Consider the following 18127-nt stretch of genomic DNA (forward strand, 5'->3'; position numbering starts at 1 on the left):
GTTTAAATCCCTTGATTATTTTCATTGCATTCTTCTGTACCTCTTCCACATTCTACTATTTTTTTTCCAAATATGGTGACTAGAACTCTGCACAGAATTCCAGATCCAAGGAGGGCCATGGATTTCTATAAGGGCTTTATACTGGCAGTTTTATTTTCAGACCCTGCCTTAATGAACCCTAATCAGAATTTTCCTGTTTTGGCAGCTGCCAAACACTGAGTCTACATTTCAGCTGAACTGTCTATTATGATTATTGTTTTCCTGGTTTGTTACAAACCACTCAATCCCTATCACAATATATGTGAACAGAAGGGGTTTTGCCCTAATGCCACTTCACAATTAAATTAAACTGTATTTGGTATTTGGTTAAATATTCACCCAATTTTAAAAGGTTTCTCAGGAATGCTTCACAATTACTCTTGATTTTTATCAATCTGAACAATATCATCTGCAAACTCACTGCTTATTCCTAAATTAAGTTTATTTATGAACAAGTTAAGGAGTACTCACCCAACAAGTATTCTTGAGGGACTCCACTTTTTACTTCCCTCCACTGAGCAAATTGTATATTTATTCCTACTTTGCTTTTTAACTGGTTAACAATCCATAACAAGATAGATGCTTTAATCCCATGACTGCTAAATTTACTCAAAAGCCTTTGATATGGAACCTTCAGATATTATGATTAGGTTTAGCTGTTCTGACTTTGCTTTTCAGTCTCTTTTTCACTCTCATTTTTGAGAAATCTCTCCTTTTGTATCAAATATGACTATAAGGACCCTGTGAAAATTTTCCACTAGCATTTATACTAAATGTAATAGCATGATGATCACTATTACCATTTATTTCTATAGCAGTTACATCTCACTTCCGATCATAATCACCAACTAGGATTAGATCTTCCTACTGTTTGGATTCCAGATCAGATATTCTAGAACACAGCCATTTAAGGAATCTAGAAACATGGTTTCTTTATTATGGCCTGAGTATGAATCATCCACTCTATGTAAGGATAAAATAGTGAGGATAAAATAACCTCAATAATTGAGATTGTCACCAAATATTACAAGAACTTCTAATTCACATGCCTTCTTTCATCATCTCAAGATTCCTCTCAGTATTTTGATTAGCAATAGCAGATTCCTAGTTCTAATGTATGCTTGTGAATCTCATATTTCTAGTGTGTAAAACTATATACCTAAATGTATAAAAAACAGTACCTCTCCTATGAACCCATCCCTGCTGTCCCAAACTTTCTATAAAGTTTGTATCCAGCAATGACTGTATTCCACAAATTCTCTCCATTATACGAGGATTCTGTACATCCACTATATCTATGTTCTATTTGCAATCAAACTCTCTATAATTCCCCCATCCTGACTCAGAGCCTTTAGCATGAGCATAAAACATCTGTACACCATGCCCTTTTTCCAGAAATTGTTGGTGTGAGCTTTTTTTCATGCCCTTTCCTTTCCTTCTTGTTTCCTTTCCAATACATCTAGGACTGCTCTTCTAAGTATTACAGTTAAAAATACTTAAATAGCTGTTTACTGTCAAAGCAGATAGGATGAATGTCCCAGTGGGTTCCTATCAGTGTATGCATGTCTGCTGGTGGTTGGGCCCCATGCCAGTATCCATTTACTGTGCCAATTGTGTACCCACCGATAGGCAGAGCTAGCAGAGAGGAATGATAAAAAGCGGTGTTCTTGAGCTAATCTTTTCAAAAGGCTGGGCATTAATGGGATTGGGGCTTTATTCTGGAACAAGTGAAGCAATTCCCAAAGAAATGTTTCCTCCATGTACATCTTTATGATCAGGGAACCTGAAACATGCCGCAGTCCTCATCCTCAGAAGGGTTATTATGGTAAACTCAGGTAACTCACACATTCTTAAAACCTGATCACCTCAAAACCCAAACTACTCTAAAACTTTCTATGTATGTTGCTAACTGAAGTCATAATATGTCATTATCCAATTTTGGCACCAAGGAAAATGATGTTTATTGAGCATTCTTCTCCAATCTTGATAGGGAAGTGGTGATTCCAAATATTCCAAGTATATTTCTCACCATGGGGAGGGGAGGAGAAGCAATCAGTTATTTAACAGCAGCATAGTTGAACAGAGGCTAAAAGTGACAGGCAAATGAACTGCATAATGTTTTGGATCAGTGATAAAGCAGCACCTGTTGCATTCAGTAAATGCATTAGCAGTGCATTCTAATTATTATTTTATTTTTATAAATACTTAAAGTAAACTATCACAGGCCAGGTAAGTACAATTTCTTTTGATTATTTGCTACACAAGTAGATAATGTATGATCTGTGGGCTGCAGGGAATCCTCAGTCCCATTTTGGCGGGCACTAGATAGTAAATTAACAATGGATATTACAATTGTGTATTAGCTTACCTGGCATTACATGCAGTACATTAGTGCCATCTACCTGGCTCCATACCACCTACCCACTTATTTATACCATTATGCTTTAACATCCAAAATATATTTAAATCAGAACCCCCTTCAGGTACTGAGGAACTGTCAAATGCCTCCCAGAATATTCAATTTTGCACTCATTAGTGCAGTTGCTTATTCTAATAAGTTTGGATATTTCCATATTTATTGTCTACTATTTTGGACTTCAGATACTGTAAAATTCTTAAGCAATCATTTCCCTTGACTTAGGTTTCTCTGCCTGTTTTTTATCTTTTCTTTCCATACGGGTAGCAGATGAAAAAATCTCTCTCCCTCTCCCTCTCCCTCTCCCTCTCCCTCTCCCTCTCCCTCTCCCTCTCCCTCTCCCTCTCCCTCTCCCTCTCCCTCTATTTTACTTTTGTGTATCTTCTCAGAAACCTTATTTTTGCAGAGACTATTTAGGACAAGCAAGATTTTCGAATGCAACCTTTAAGTATCCTTTTTTCTATTTTTAATGTTTTGAATGGAAAGTGTATGTGATGATCTCTTAATATACTGCAAAGAAGCTTTTGTCGTGAAGCTTTCAAGTGTTAATTCTTAAGTGATTGCATTTCAGCTTCTCCTAAAATATCAGAGGGGACCGATTTCCAGGAGGATGTATGAAAACAAACCCAGAAGAATGGAAAAAAGAAAATATGGCCACAATTAAAAAGCAAAGTACCAGGATAATGGTTTCTTGCATGTCTACAAATCAGCTAATGGTTTCTGTATGTCAACATATCAGCTTATGATTTACAAATAACTCATTCTGAAATAACATGGAAGCAAGCACTCACAGAAAAACACAGGCTTCATATAGATTTAATTTAATTTAATATTCCAATTACAAGACTACCTGACTTTGTGTGACTCTGGGAAGCTTAAAATGAAGTAAAATTTAAAATAACATATATCAAAGAAGAGATCAAGATTGTGGAACCTCTGGTTCTCCAAATGTTGGGTTACAACTACCATGTGGGCATGGTGGTTGAAACGGAAAGTGTGGGATCATTCAGAAGGCCACAGATGCCCCATCTCTGGTTGTTTTTTTGTATATTTTGTATATTTTACTTGAGGGACTGTCTCTCCCCAATTGCATCAGCCCATCCCATCAGATCCAGCAGAGAGGGCATGTTATGGGTTCTGTTGTCTAGGAAGCTACATTTCATGGGCCCTAGGTGGTGGGCCTTTTCTGCAGTGGTGCCCACATTATGGAATATTCTTCCCCCTGAGGTGAGGTTGATCCCATCACTTCTGAGCTTCTGAAAGTCCCTCAAGACTTGATTATGTCAGCAGGCCTGTGGACCCCAGGGGGTGGCTGAGCTAGTGAGGTGGCTTTGTTATTATTAACATCCCTTCATCTACTTTTGTTTTAGCTTGGTTTTCATAGTTTTTGTTGTTTTAACTTTGTTGTAAGCCACCCAGAGTTGCTTGTAAAAGTGAGATGGGCGGCTATATAAATTGGATAAACAAACAAACAAACATGTAGGGAGTGACTTCCCTGATTCCCAGTCATGCTATCTCTAATCGTACTACATTTGTTTGATAAGTGTACAAAAGAAATGAAAGAATGTTTAAAATGTTAGGCAAACCACTGCTCTGGGAAAATGAGTGTCCTTGCAATATCTGATATGAGCTGTAAAAGTAATGGATTTCCTGAAACTGGGAAGTTAAAAAAAAAAAAAAAAAGGATGGTTCTATTTAGTGAAGAGTCATGAGAGAAATTAAATGGTCCCTTATAGGCAAATATAGATATGACCCCTATTATATTTCAGAGGAATGAAAACAGCAGTTACTGATATGAAACTAATCCCAGTTGCAAATAATACCGACTGTCAATGCACAACAGCTGAGGTAGTCGTAATGGTAAAGATTTAATTTACTTTTGTGTCATTAACACAACAGATGCAAACAATAAAGACAAATGTGTTCTATTCACTTGCCAATTAGGTCTGGGAGCAAGTTTATTTCCTTTGAATAATGCATTCTGTTAAAATATGTTTCTGTTTTTGAGAATACTTTGTAAACATTGGTATGGCGATTTTTTTTTTCTGAAATAAGAAAAAGCTAGAATTCCAAATAAGAGAGACAAAATATATGGTAAATAGCCTTCCACCTAAAAAGATTTGTTCCTATTATTTTTGAGTAGATTGTATGGTGTCAGCTGATTTTTTGTTTTAATATAGAATGTTATTCAGTCTCACATATAGAAACAGATACAATATGTGTGTGTGTGTGTGTGTGTGTGTGTGTGTGTGACTGTCTATATTAAACCCATTGATATTTTATTAGCAGTATACTTGAGGATCTGGGCCTCAACCTGCATTTTGTGGTCACTGACAATACTAAACTTCTCATTTGAAAACTTCTATCAAATAGTACCAAAAAAGGATTCATTGTTGTTATAAACATTCTAAATAAACGTTTCCTGAGACTCTGGAAACATTATTTAAGTTACATATTAAATTTATTTATGCTGTGTTCTCAACTTCCTTCATTTCCTGAAACAGGGAGACCAACCTCTTTCTTATGTTTTTAAAAAATATAAAAATATAAATCTAAGATTCCTAAATCATAATCCTGTAGTTCTTTATGATGGAGCCAATCCAACTGAATTTACTTTAATGGGGATAAAAACCTAATATTCCTATGCTGGGACCATACAATTTATTCTGGGTTGAATTTGGCACATAGGTTTTGAATTGTGTGCCAGGGCACCCTCTCCAAAAAGTGATGGGGAGTCAACAATAAAAATTAAATTAAAATACATTTGTATATCTAAATAAAATTAAAATAAATGTACTGTATTTATATTAAGTTATAATATTATAAATATAATTCTGATGACTCTCCATTTATGTGCTTCATGGTTTCCTCCTTCTGTCACATTAATCATTACAATATGATAATAGCTTTCAGACATTTCTGGGGTTTGTCCTCAAAGCTTCAAGATCCTCAGGTGATGCATCTCTGAACTATACTTCAGAAAATTGTTGTGTTAATGACACAAAAATAAATTAAATCTTTACCATTACGACTACCTCAGCTGTTGTGCATTGACAGTCGGTATTATTTGCAGACCTGGACAGATCCTCGATAGATGTAGTGGCTACCCTGCAGGACTGAGGGAATCTTCCTCTGGGGCAATTTAGAAGCCCCCTTATTGGGAAACAAACACATAACCCATGTTTCTCTAAAGATGGGATGCAGTTTAACCCAACTACTATCTGGGCACTCAACTTTCCTGATAATACCCTTTGCATTTTGATTTTAGCTTTACATTCCTTTGAGGACGGGCATCTAAAATGGACCCAGTTTAAGGGATGTAAACTCTGGAGAAGCTTCATCTCACACTTGGATGAAGTGAAAACCAGGCCTCAAAGTGGAACTCTTCAACATCTGGTTTGACAGATGTATTGCTGATCTCATTGATTAAGAAAGTGCATTTATATCCTCCTTTTTTTCTAGGAACTCAGCATGGGGTACATGGTGGCTTTATCTCTCCTTTTATCTCCAGAATGAGAACTTATGAAGTATACTGAACTGAAAGACGTCAACTGCTCTAAGGTCACCTAGTAAGCTCCATGGCTGAGTTAATTCTTGAACCCTTGTTTCCACATTCCAATTTAAACATCTTAATGGCTATATACATTGACTGTCTTGGCAATTCTCAGCCTATGATGAACATGTGGAAATTGGATCTTGTGACAATCTACAGCTATATATGAAAGTGAAGGTAGGTACATGCCTATATTAAAACATTAACACCACTTTTTGCTTTGACAATGCTAATCACTGGCATTGATTTAGGTTACCCATGAGGGAATATAGTTTTGGAGTTAAAATGTTTTCCCACTAACACAGTCAGAGAATGCAAGGCCCTTCTTTTCCATTATTTTTGCTTTGCTAAATGAATTCTATATGAGTACAAATTTAATTTTTAGTTTAAATTTTTGTTTAACTTATTAAATTCAAGTTTAATTTTAGTTTAGACTATAGCATATTTATATTCTTAGAAAAGAGGGAAATTGAGTAAGGTCTACATGTTACAGGGACACAAATGTGCAAGAAATATATATATATATATATATATATATATATATATATATATATTCTGAAATCTTTCATGTTGCACTATAACGGATAAAGCCATGAACCGAGCCAATGTTGCATGTTTATATTTAGGAAGATTTAACACTGCTTAGTATTTTGTCATTTTAATCCAGTAATCAAAATTTTCAGGGGACCATAATACCCTGAGGTGGGATTTTTTTTAGCCTGATTAACTCAGATCACTATTCAAACTTCAGAGCTACATCTTGTTCCAAGAAATTCATCTATGCAAACATACATGAATAACAGTTGCACATTTTGACACATCCCCCATGTAGTTTCATATCACTGATCCAGGCTCTAAATCTTGCTGACTGGAATCTGAACTCCAAATAAAGTATGATGCTCTCACATTTCTTAAAAAAGAGGAGACGTGTTGTCTTAATTGTTTTATACATGCACTCCTAATTGCAAATCCATACAATTGGATAATTAGTTAGAGGATGAAAGAGGTGGGTCACCTTGGCTTGGAAAGATTGGTACAGATTGACATCTTCTAGACTGGACTTAGAAGAATGACTGCTGACTTGCCTTTATGGGGTAGTATAGTGATTGGGAAGAAATCAAATCCCAAGAGATGCAGTCACTGAAAGGATTATGCTGGCTGGGGAATTCTGGGAGTTGAAGACCATACAGCTTAAAGTTGCTAAGGTTGAGAAACACTGCACTAAAGAGACAATCAGGAGTGGGAGGATTCCCCTCTCAGGTGGGCTTTCAAAAAGAGAAAAGGACAGCTCAGTTTTGTTTTGGCTTTTTGTCAAGAGGAGAAATGGAAGAATCTCCTCCCAGGCTGCTTCAGAACATTGCCCCAACTCAGTGGCTGAGATGGGGGTCCTAATTCCAGTTGAGGGAATAGTGGAATTGAATGAAGATTAGAATTTGCGTTTTATTTTATGGAAAATTGTTGGAGCTGTGGTGCATTTGCAATACTTTGTAATACTATTTTATGTCTTCTCTTTTTCTCTGTATCTCTGTTCCTGGCTGAAGCAGGAAAGCCTGGGATAACCATTGTTTTCTTTTCTCCCAGACCATTCTCCTTTTGTTTTTGTTGTTTTTTTTCAATTCCCTTTTAGTTCTCTAAGATTAATATATAAAATAAAGGCTTGAATCTTTACTTGAATAAGTCTCTGTCATTCTGGAAGGATGTTGATCTTAACACATGCTTCTTCCCACTACCTGCAAAAAGGAAGGAAAGCAGGGAGAGAGTTCACCAGTCCTAATAATTTAGACCAGAGATGATTTCTCTGGGTAAAAGTGCTGATGGTGGCATTTACCAAATACTGTATGATGTATGGATGTATGTATATATCTCTTTTTATTTATTTATTTATTTTTTTGGGTGTGTGTGTATGGATATGGATTTAGACACACACACACAAATATATATATTCAGCCACCCCTCACAGGAGTATGGGAGAGCACAGTTGGGCTTATGGAAGAAGGGCTAAGAGATCCTTCAGGGAAGCCAAAGGAGCCAACCAACCACATCCCAGGTGGGCATGTTCATCCTGTCATAGGGATGCAACTTTGATGCTTCTGATGAATGTTTGTGTGTGTGTGTGTGTGTGTGCATGTGTGTGTGTGAGACAGAAGAGCTCACATAACTGATTAGCAAGCCTGGGCTCTATAGAGAAGGAATTCCATCAGAGGCAGTTTAGTCAGAAGTAGCAGTTGGTAGGGCAGCCATGAAGGCCTTCAAAAAGATGTTCAGATGTTGTGATGTGTCTATACCTACAAAGATCAGAATTGTGCAAGCCATAATATTCCCTGTGAGACTCTATGGACATGAGAGTTGCACTTCGAAGAATCAAGATAGGAAGTGTATTGATACCTTTGAACTTTGGATTTGGAGAAGACTCCTGAGAATACTGTGGGCAGCCAAGAAAACAAACAAATGGCTCATTGAACAAATCAACCCAAGGTTCTTACTAGAGGCAAAATGAATAGGCTCAAATTATCCTTTGGATGCATTATGCAAAGATTTAGTTCTCTAGAGAAGGCTCTAATACTGGGAAGGGTGGAAAGAAAGAGAAGAAAAGGATGTCCATCAGCAAGGTGGATGGACTCAGTTACAGTGGCAATGTGTGCACTGTTGGAAGACCTGAGATAGATTGTCATGGAAAACATATATCTGTGTGGTTGCTAAGAGTCGATACTGACTTGATGGCACACATTCAATCAATCAATCAGTTAATTTGCAGAGACAAAGCAGGCTGGTCAATGAAATACAACACCGCAGAAATGGGCACAAAGCAATAAAAGTGGTATTGGTAGTTTTGCCATCCCCTTTTTTAAAATCAATAAACCTTTAAGCCAATGCCCATGAGTGTAGCCCAGCATCCATTTCCTAGCTGTTGAGTGATTGGCTCAAAACCTTGCCTCAGTCAAGCAGAATTCAAAAAATAAGATGCACTCTGGATTAATCAGCCTTGATCCCATATTCAGAGTGCAGAGAGCAGAGTGCTGGGAGCAGTTTTGTACTCCTAGTAGCACTGGCAGGATCAGTACTGAAGCCGATCTTTCCACTACAACAAGGGAGAGCAAAACTAAGGCTCGTAAGCTGGCCACATCAAAGAAGTTGAAAGCTGAGAAAGTGAAAGACGCCCAAAGGAATGTTAGCCTTGCCATCCAAGAAGGATTCTGACAGGCAGAGAGTTTAATGAGGTGATAAAACTCACTGGCTGGCAATTCATATCAGTGTCAGAGAGCCCATCACACCTCTCAACATCCCCTTCAACAGTCTACATATCCAGAAGCAAACTTGTAACATCTGTAATGTCTATAAACATCCCAGAAGCAGCAGAAAAGCCATTGGCTCTGCAAAGCACTTTGAAGAAATGCAAAATCTTTTGAAGCCACTATTTTGATTTGTTGCTTCAAATCAAGATACACAAATCTGTTTGATGGGTTGATTTGACTCAAATGGAAACACTCTTTTGAAGCTTTGCGCAGCCATGCTATTCATATCTAGTACCTCCAGCCTTTCCCATAACAAATTCATCAGGACTAAAATCAGAATCAGATTTTATGTCTATAAATGGCAATAATCCTGCCTGTACCATTTTGAGTATTTTTCACAAATTGGGAATGGTCTTCAGCTAGCTAATCTGAAACCAATGTTACCCCCCCCCCCAAACTGATACAAGCATGCATAGCATTTCCTGATTTCTTCATAACAGGACACTTTTAATAATTGTGATGTTCCATGGTTTAAATATTTGATTGACTGATTTTTATTGTGCCCTACCAACTCTTACAAAAAGGTTGTTGCAAATCGTTTTGAATATAACTGTTTACATAAAATAAGTAGCACAGCAACATAAATGCTTACCCTGCATTTTTTGGTTTCTTTTTTTTCTTTCCCCCACACCTGGCAGAAAAATTATTCCTCTGTTTGCTATATTTGCTGAGGAAAAAAAATTTCCAAGAATGTTTATGTTTGTTCTATAGGTTGGTAAGAAAATATATGGATGTCTAGGTATAAATTGATGTTTTGGGATAGGAATAATGTCTACCATCCCCAGCTAAAGCACAATGCATCATCAAAAGACAGCTGACAGTTGCTGCAGAAATTTTTTCTGCAAGACAGAAAGAGAGAGAACAAGTTTTGTGCAACCAATGGCTGATGTGTAGTTATTTCCTGTACACAGTCCCATGGCTCACCTTATATTGTTTTTAGGAATCTAGTTAGTGCAGGTAAATTTTTAGCCCTTTGGAATGGAAGCATTGGGAAACATTTCTAGGTGCAGATCACCGGGGATCACATTTTGGTAATAGAAATGTGTAACGATCTGTATTGAGTCAGGATTAAATTTTAATTCAAACAGCATCTAAGGAAAATTTTGTAGCTACTGTTGAAACTAAATTATTTGCTGAATATTATTGGGACAACCCAGATTTCACTTCAAATCTGAATGACTCTAGAGTCTTCATATGCTTAATGTACGGGAACAAGAGTCCTTTGTGCTGATGTTGCATGACACAAATGTCTCTAAACTTGGCAAACCTAAACTTGGAATCATGCCAAATTGTACTAAACTTCACCATAAATGTTGGGGGCTTATGACAGCCTGTATTCAACCACGATTTCCTGCTGGCTGTTCATGTAGCCATACAGAAATCTAATCAAGCACTTGGTACTACTTGGCTGATACAAGAAGCTGGGGCTAGGGCATAGTTAGTTTTCTCAGGAAACATTCCTCTAGGAGAGGCAGAGAGGAACTGTTAATGCTGGGCTGGCATTAGAGGCCAACTCTTAAATTACCAGAAGAACTCTGGGGAGGAGTACTAGGAAAGAAGTAGAATGAAAGTAATGGCTGGCAACTAGGATGGGCCGAGACAGCTCTGGCTGTTGAAGATTTATGGTTTTAATAAAGAGCAATGGGGGCTTGTAAACCTAAGTTGGATTCAGCAGAGTTTATACTGCTGAAGGCTTGTTAGTTGGAGAGTGGCCTGACGTTCACAAAGTGTAGGTAGGTAAGTCCAGGAAAGATTGCCAAAGAGGAAGAGGAAGAAGCATTGTGGGACCTTTGTATACAGTTCAGAAGGGCCTTGGGGGAAGATGAAGATGATGGAAATTCAAAGATTTGACTATCCAGAGAAAATCCAACAAGAAGGAGGGAAAATTGCTTCAAGCATCTGTAATCCCTTCCTAAAGTCTGAAATTGGAAGTAGATAAGGACTAGAAATATAGCCACAACAACACATTTATTTAATATGATGTGTTATATGAGTGTTTTGTACCAGGACCTATATGCATTCTATAATGTTGGCCGTGTGTGTTTGTGTGTGTGGATGTGTGTGTGTTGCTGTAGCTATATTTCTAGTCCCTATCAACACACACACACTGCCAACATTATAGAATGCATATGGGTCCTGGTACAAAACACTCATACAACATCTCATATTAAATAGAACATAAAAGGTTCAATCATTCTGCATTTTAGAATCACAAGTAGCTGTGCTTATCTCAGAATGGGCAGCAGAAGACAAAAGTAATATAATACAGTGTTCTTGTTATAAATCATCTTTGCAAAGCCTGGCTAGGAAATCAAAACTAGATGCTGTCTATTTGGTTAACAACAGTGAAACATTCTGAAATGGCATTTTGCACTAAGTTTCTGTCAAATCATGAACAGAAAACCATAGTCATGGCCATCCTGAATCCCATTTCATAAAGATGATATTAGCTAAGCTATAGATCTAAACTTTCCAAAAATAAATCTGGTGAGTCAAACCATTTTGGTTGAAATTAATAGCTTGATGATTTTGACACATTGGTTACTCATAAAAAATCTCCGAGTTCTTAGGCACAAGCTTTGCACAAGATCATATAGAAGATCCCTTTAACCAAAGATTCCTGGGATTGAACCTGAGTTCCCTTGCTCTACCACTGAATTGTGGATTTGTTTTTTCTATATTATCGTCACATTAGAAGATAATTTGGGATATTGTGCATCATTTATTTATTTATTTTGGATGGGAGACAAACATTTTTATTCTTGCCTGATATTTGCCTCTGGTGTTCACATCCCAACATATGCAGAATGTCTTGGCAGAGGGTGTAAAGTGCAGGCTTGTGGGAACAAATCAAATCAAACCTCAAATCCATGTTCTATCACAATGATGAAAGGGAAACAAATCATCCTTATGTCAAATTAGTTTTGGCAGCCTCATTCTTGCAGCCTGAGTCCTACAGTATTTTTTCCATTGATTGTATTTATTGGTTCAGAGGAAACAAACTGCTAGCTACAGATGAAAATAATTAACAGCAAGAGAAAAGGGGTGGTGAGAATCAGCTGTCAAGAAAAGCGGTGTCTTAAAGGAGATATTGATGTCCTTTCACAGAAGTGTCAAGAAGAAATGGAAAGATAGCTGGGCAATTTTCTTTGCTGTTAAAACTACAAAAAAAACCCTTTAAACTCTAACAGTCATATATATCCAGGATATAATGCTGTTCTTAGAAAGAAAGTTCATCTGGTATTTTCTCTGATGGGGGAGGGGGAGGAAGAAATGAAAGAAAAAAAGATAACAAGAAAAAAAGTTTGTCCTGTTGTGATGACTGACTGCTGCTTTTGTGTCACTGTGAGATGGAGAAAAAACTAATCTACATATATATGGCATGGAATTGAAGGACTTGTTAAAGAAATCTTTCCACTATTCATTCACTGGCTTCCCCCCGCCCCCCCCAATGGTTAATAACTTGGGGGAGAAATATACTTTGAATGGAGTTTGATATGTAGATTTCCCCAGAAGACATTTTATACTTTTGAAAAAATGAATTTGAGTTTGTTTCTGATCAGAAAGTGGTACTGGAATATTCTGATGTGCAGATAATCAATAGCATGACATAAAATCAGCCCTAGAATTTACTCCCTAGAGGTCAGTGTTATAGAAAGGCAGAGCTGCAGAAAGAATCCACCTGTATAATGCTCACATAAAGGTAGCCATTCCAAAATTTCTAAGCTATAGGAGGCCTACAGAAATCTTAGTAGACCCTGAAAATTTCTCCAAAAGTTGCTAGAAAGATGCACTTTTTAATGAATTCTGTATGGTAATGTATTAACTTTGATGTAATTTTAATTACATTTAAATAAGTTAAATTTCTGTCCTGGGTTGGCTCTCTTCTTTGTTCTGCCTGCTTGTTGGATTACAGGTCCTAGCATAGCCTTCAGGCAGAAAAAGGCTGTCAACACCTACACCATTGGGAAAGAATGAAGGTCAAGCAGAAATTACTTGGCTCTGGCATCTACAGCTAGAACTGGACAATTGCCCCCTTCCCCCAAAACTTTAGTGCACCTTTCTAACCAGTGATATATTGGACATGTGATTGAAAAATGAGCATGGTGACAATGGAGAAAAACCTCTACCAAATGTGAAAATGGGTAAGGTGTCCATTTTAAGGTCCACTTTATTATAGCAAAGCCATTAAAAGTGAACCCATCAAAAACAATTTGTCATTTCTACTTCCATTGAGCCAGCACAGTATTCCTGGGGGGAGCCTTTTTAAGTGGTAGAGATTGTTGTTTGCCCCAGGATTAGGAGGGTGAAGCTTCCAGAAATTGCTTTGAGATGATGCAAGTTGATTTGCTTGTTGATACTGAACGTGGATAATTTCAGCTTGTATTAATGAGGATAAGTTGCAGACAAGTTGTTTGAAAGACCAGACCAGACACATGCCCTTTGGAGCCTTATTCAATTTTGCTTATAAAAGTTGCTAAAGGGGGCTTGACTGAGTACCTGTAGATGTTGTAAATTCTCCCTTTTATGAGAGGCATACACCAGTCCCTCTGTATGAGGTGATGAGAAAACTCTTCGTATGATAGCCCAAAGTAGGTTCCCTAATTCATGATTAGGGAAAATTTTGCCTTTTGTGGGGTAAACTCTGATGGTAAAAGTCTCATCAGGAGTGTGTTAATTTAGAACAAAAGGGATAGTGGTGGGGGGAGGGGGCAAAAGCCTAGAACCAAATATGCAACTAAGGACTGGGGTCAAGAACTCAGAATTCAGAAGTAGCTTTGAGAAGTAGTAGAAGCAGATGACAAAAATGGGACCTCAGAGTTCCACAGGAAACAGCAGCAGAAGGGCCAGTAAGTTATGATATTTGAAATGTCAGCTCTTTCTACACCAATGGCCAGATTATGTGAGACAAACAGGGAGAATTAGAGATCTTAACTCAGAAAGACAAATATCATGTGATAGGCATCATTGAAACTTGGTAAGGTGATACTCATGATTGCCAGATAGTACTGGAAGGCTACGATTTATTCATAGTCCTATCCATAGAACTGATAAAATGGGTTCACAAGGATGTCCACTTTTTCTTTTGATGATTGATATCTTTTTAGAATGCTCAGCCTATGCTGTTAAATAAAATAATACTCACGACTCTTCTCATAATTCATTAGTATATAAATCAGTATTATATTCAGATTATATTTTATTGTTGTTATTTTTCCCTGAATTTCATATGCTGATTCTGGCCTTGATGCAATTGATTAATGAATTTGGATGAGTTGTGGTACACTGTTAATTAGTCTATGTCAAAACCAGATGGGGAAAAAACAATTCTGGCTCAATCCTACCATGAATGAGTGGCTTGTTAACTTGTTAGTGCTTGTTATATTTTGTGTGCCTGGGAATTCCTAGCACCCACTAGAGGTCTTCAGACATAGACTGGCATCTCTGACATCTCTGTCAGAGATGCCCTATGGATTCTAAACATAGCAGGAGGTTGAACATAATATCACTTCAAACTATGTGATTCTACATCAGCACCAAATATGGATATGCACAAATCATTTTATCACTGCCAATGTTAAACAACTGAGAGACAGAAATCCTTATCTTTCTATTGCAAATCACTCAAAGATCTACCAGTTGATGTCCCACTCTACCTTCTGCCCCCAGGTTTTCTCTTTTGTTAGCACAAGGGAAATTTATCCTGCCTTGATGGTTTTCCATAATCATTATGTGCTCTATTAACTTTTCAAAAAGCAAAGAGAAAGAACTGATTTTGTAATGCTGCTTACCTGACTATGGTAGTAGTGGTACTGTTGTCTAGGATATGTAGTAAGATACATGTATACTGCTATGTCCTTGAAATTTATTTATTTATTTATTTATTTATTAAATTTGTATGCTGCCCATCTCCCCCAACGGAGAATCCTGCTACAAACTGTGGTTGCATACAGGTCAATAGTAAATTAAATATTTAATTTTAATTTATGCAAATTAAACAGTAATTAGCACAGAGGAAAACAAATTCATGTATGCTAGATAGTTTTGCTATTAAAAAATCTAATTGTAGGTCTTACAATGTATCAGTAGTGATCAGACAGTAAATAAAACTGGAAAATATGCATAATTTACACCTACAGATTGCCTGAAATACTTATGACCTCTTTGTGTACCATACATTCTGCTTTGTGGGGTGCATAGGGCTTGGCACCCCTTCTTCTATTTAAAAGTGTATGAGAAACTGGGTTATCTGGTGACATAGATTAGGTATCATTGGCATGGTGATGACATAGTTCAGCCCCTATTTGGCCAAAGGATGTTGTCAAGGTTGTATCTAAGTGCCTGGAAGCTGTAGAGGTCTGTATGGGGAGGAACAGGCTCAGGTTCAACCCTAGCAAGACCAATTGCCTATGGGTTTTGGAATCACTGGATCTGGAGATTTCCATCTTTAGTTTTGAAGTGTCCCAGTCAAAACTAGAGTGCAGTCTGGAGGTCCTCTTGGACTTGAAGTTCCTGCTTGAGTAGGTGGAAGCCTTTGCACAAATCCATCTTATAAACCAGTTGAATCCATTCCTGGCTTAGGAGCTCCTGCTCACCCTCACTCATTGCTTGGTGACCTCTCATTTGAATTACTGCAATACACTCCACATGGGGCTGCACTTGAAAACTACTCAGAAACTATAGCTGGTTCAAAATGCAGCAGTGCAGATAATTAAGAGCACACTTTGGTACACCCATGTAACACCAGTGCTGTGAGAGCTGCAGTGATCACTGGTAGGTTTTCAGATGCAATTCAAGGTGCTGGTTGTCACATACAGTATCCTTCATGGCACAGGATATTTCAGGCACCATCTATCTCCAACTGCCAATCCAACAAGATCAAGCAGAATGGGTCTGTGTCCCATTTATTAAATAGTGCTATCTGTCAGGATCATAGAAGTATGCCTTCTCTGTTGCTGTGCCTGCTCTATGGAAAACATTCCCCTGATGTCCCAATGGCTCCAACCCTGCTGGCCTTTGGAAAAGCCCTGAAGACTTGGCTCTTCTTTCAGGCATCAGGCCAAGATGTTGCATGCACCATCATATGTGCTAATATCTGAGAAGTGAATTTTGACCCTGGTGCTATAGGCATTTATATGTAGTTTTTTTTTTTTTTTAGATGTAGGTTGCTTTTTCTCTTTCGGTGCGGGGAGGGACAAGGATTTTTTTGGGTTTAGTTGTCCATGGTATTCTCTAAGCATCCATTCCTGGTTATAGTGCAAAGCTAAAATTGCAGTGATCCATGTTCATACCATCATTCAACAATGAAGCCAGCTAAGTAATCATGAGCAAGGAGAAAGTCTGTAAACCATCTGGAAATATGTGTTACCTTAAATTCCTTTGAATAAAAAATGAATATAAATATAAATGATTTCTGTCTGGGCTGACCACTGAATTGTGGGGCTCAATTGCAAAAGACTGCTTCAATCCTATGAATCAAATTATACATTATTTTGTTCCTCTGAGCAGAGCAGAACAGAGCAATGTTCTGTAAATGTGTTATGTAGGGATGGATAACCTTGTTCAATAGAGGATTGCATTCTCTCAGACCTGACTTGTCAAGGGCCAGAGACACAAGTGGATGGGAATATCCACTTTCTTTTGCTCTTGACACCAAGTTCTTTCTCTTTCTGAATTAGTTCTTACCAGAAATCTAAACTGTCCTCTTGAGTAGAGATTTTGAAATAAAGCCATGAGTCCCATGAAACTGAGAGGACACACATTTCCCAGGTCTGGTGTAATGGAATAATAATAATAATAATAATAATAATAATAATAATAATAATAATAACAACAACAACAACAACAACAACAACAACAACATTCTAGGAAGTTTCAACTCTAAAATCCTCCTTATACATGGAGTATCATTACAGTATTGCCAGTTGCTTGTTTTGGATCTCCACAAACAGGATGGCTAATTAGAGAAATTCAGTATGCTGTTCTTCAGATGCCCGACTCTAATGAAATGAAATAGTTAGAAATTAAATAGTATAGAAACAAATATTGACTATGTCAGTGACTGATGTTAGGCATTATTTGACAGAACAGAGGGATACTATTATTGTTAAAGCTGTCATGCTTTATATAGCTCTAGAAAAATAATTGTGTGGTCTCTCAGGCTTAGTTAATGCTTCTCACAATGACTTTCTAGGTCATAATATAGAACATGACATTGATTTACTGCCAGCATACCACATAGTACCAAAAGAAGAAGCCAGTTTGCCTACTGGACAGGGGAACGGTGATTTACTCCCATAATTTTTATAAAATAATTTCAAAGACCCTTCCTTGCTTTCAAAAAAGGAAGTACAGGAGACACATGGAGACTTTTTCTAGGTTTTCTGGCCATGTCCCCACAAGGTTTTGCAAAAGTAACTCTTCTTTCACCTATATTTAGAGGAAAAAGTGCATGGAGCTGAAGGGAGGAATAACATTAGCTAGAAGGTTATTGCATTCATTTATATATTTCTCCCCTAATTCATGCATAAATCCATTTGCCAGCTAAATCACCAAGAGCCTCTTCAACAATGAAGCTGTACCAATTTTCCTGGATTGTATGTGTAATTAACTTCATTAGCATGGTGATTTTTAATAGGATTACCAATGTCTATTTTATGTACTTCCTTTGTTACTGGACATGGCTGTAAGCTGTCATCTTCATTTCATCCAAATTTTAGGCATTGCAGCTATTACAGTATTTTGCACAAAATCTTAAGAAAACAAAGGCTTTTTACTCTGAACTGTTCAGTTTCATTCCTTTCAGGTTAATTATACATACTCACT

At 37.4% G+C, this 18127-nt stretch overlaps 1 protein-coding gene and 1 long non-coding RNA gene across 12 annotated transcripts in view; one reads left to right on the plus strand and one right to left on the minus strand.

The window, feature by feature from the left end:
* The window catches only part of LOC112540558 (uncharacterized), a 139461-nt gene that overhangs the window by 69456 nt on the left and 51878 nt on the right, over nucleotides 1-18127 (minus strand). The gene's annotated exons all lie outside the window — the stretch shown is intronic.
* Nucleotides 1847-6487, plus strand: LOC148213605 (uncharacterized). Its single transcript, XR_015794401.1, has 3 exons — nucleotides 1847-2268; nucleotides 3027-3177; nucleotides 5967-6487. It is a non-coding gene; the product is annotated as an uncharacterized LOC148213605 (long non-coding RNA).

Source organism: Python bivittatus, unplaced genomic scaffold (genome assembly GCF_059951505.1).
Source record: "Python bivittatus isolate LINGU-HERP-01145 unplaced genomic scaffold, Pbiv_v1 ctg000980_np1212, whole genome shotgun sequence".
In the NCBI taxonomy this organism is placed as follows: domain Eukaryota; kingdom Metazoa; phylum Chordata; class Lepidosauria; order Squamata; family Pythonidae; genus Python; species Python bivittatus.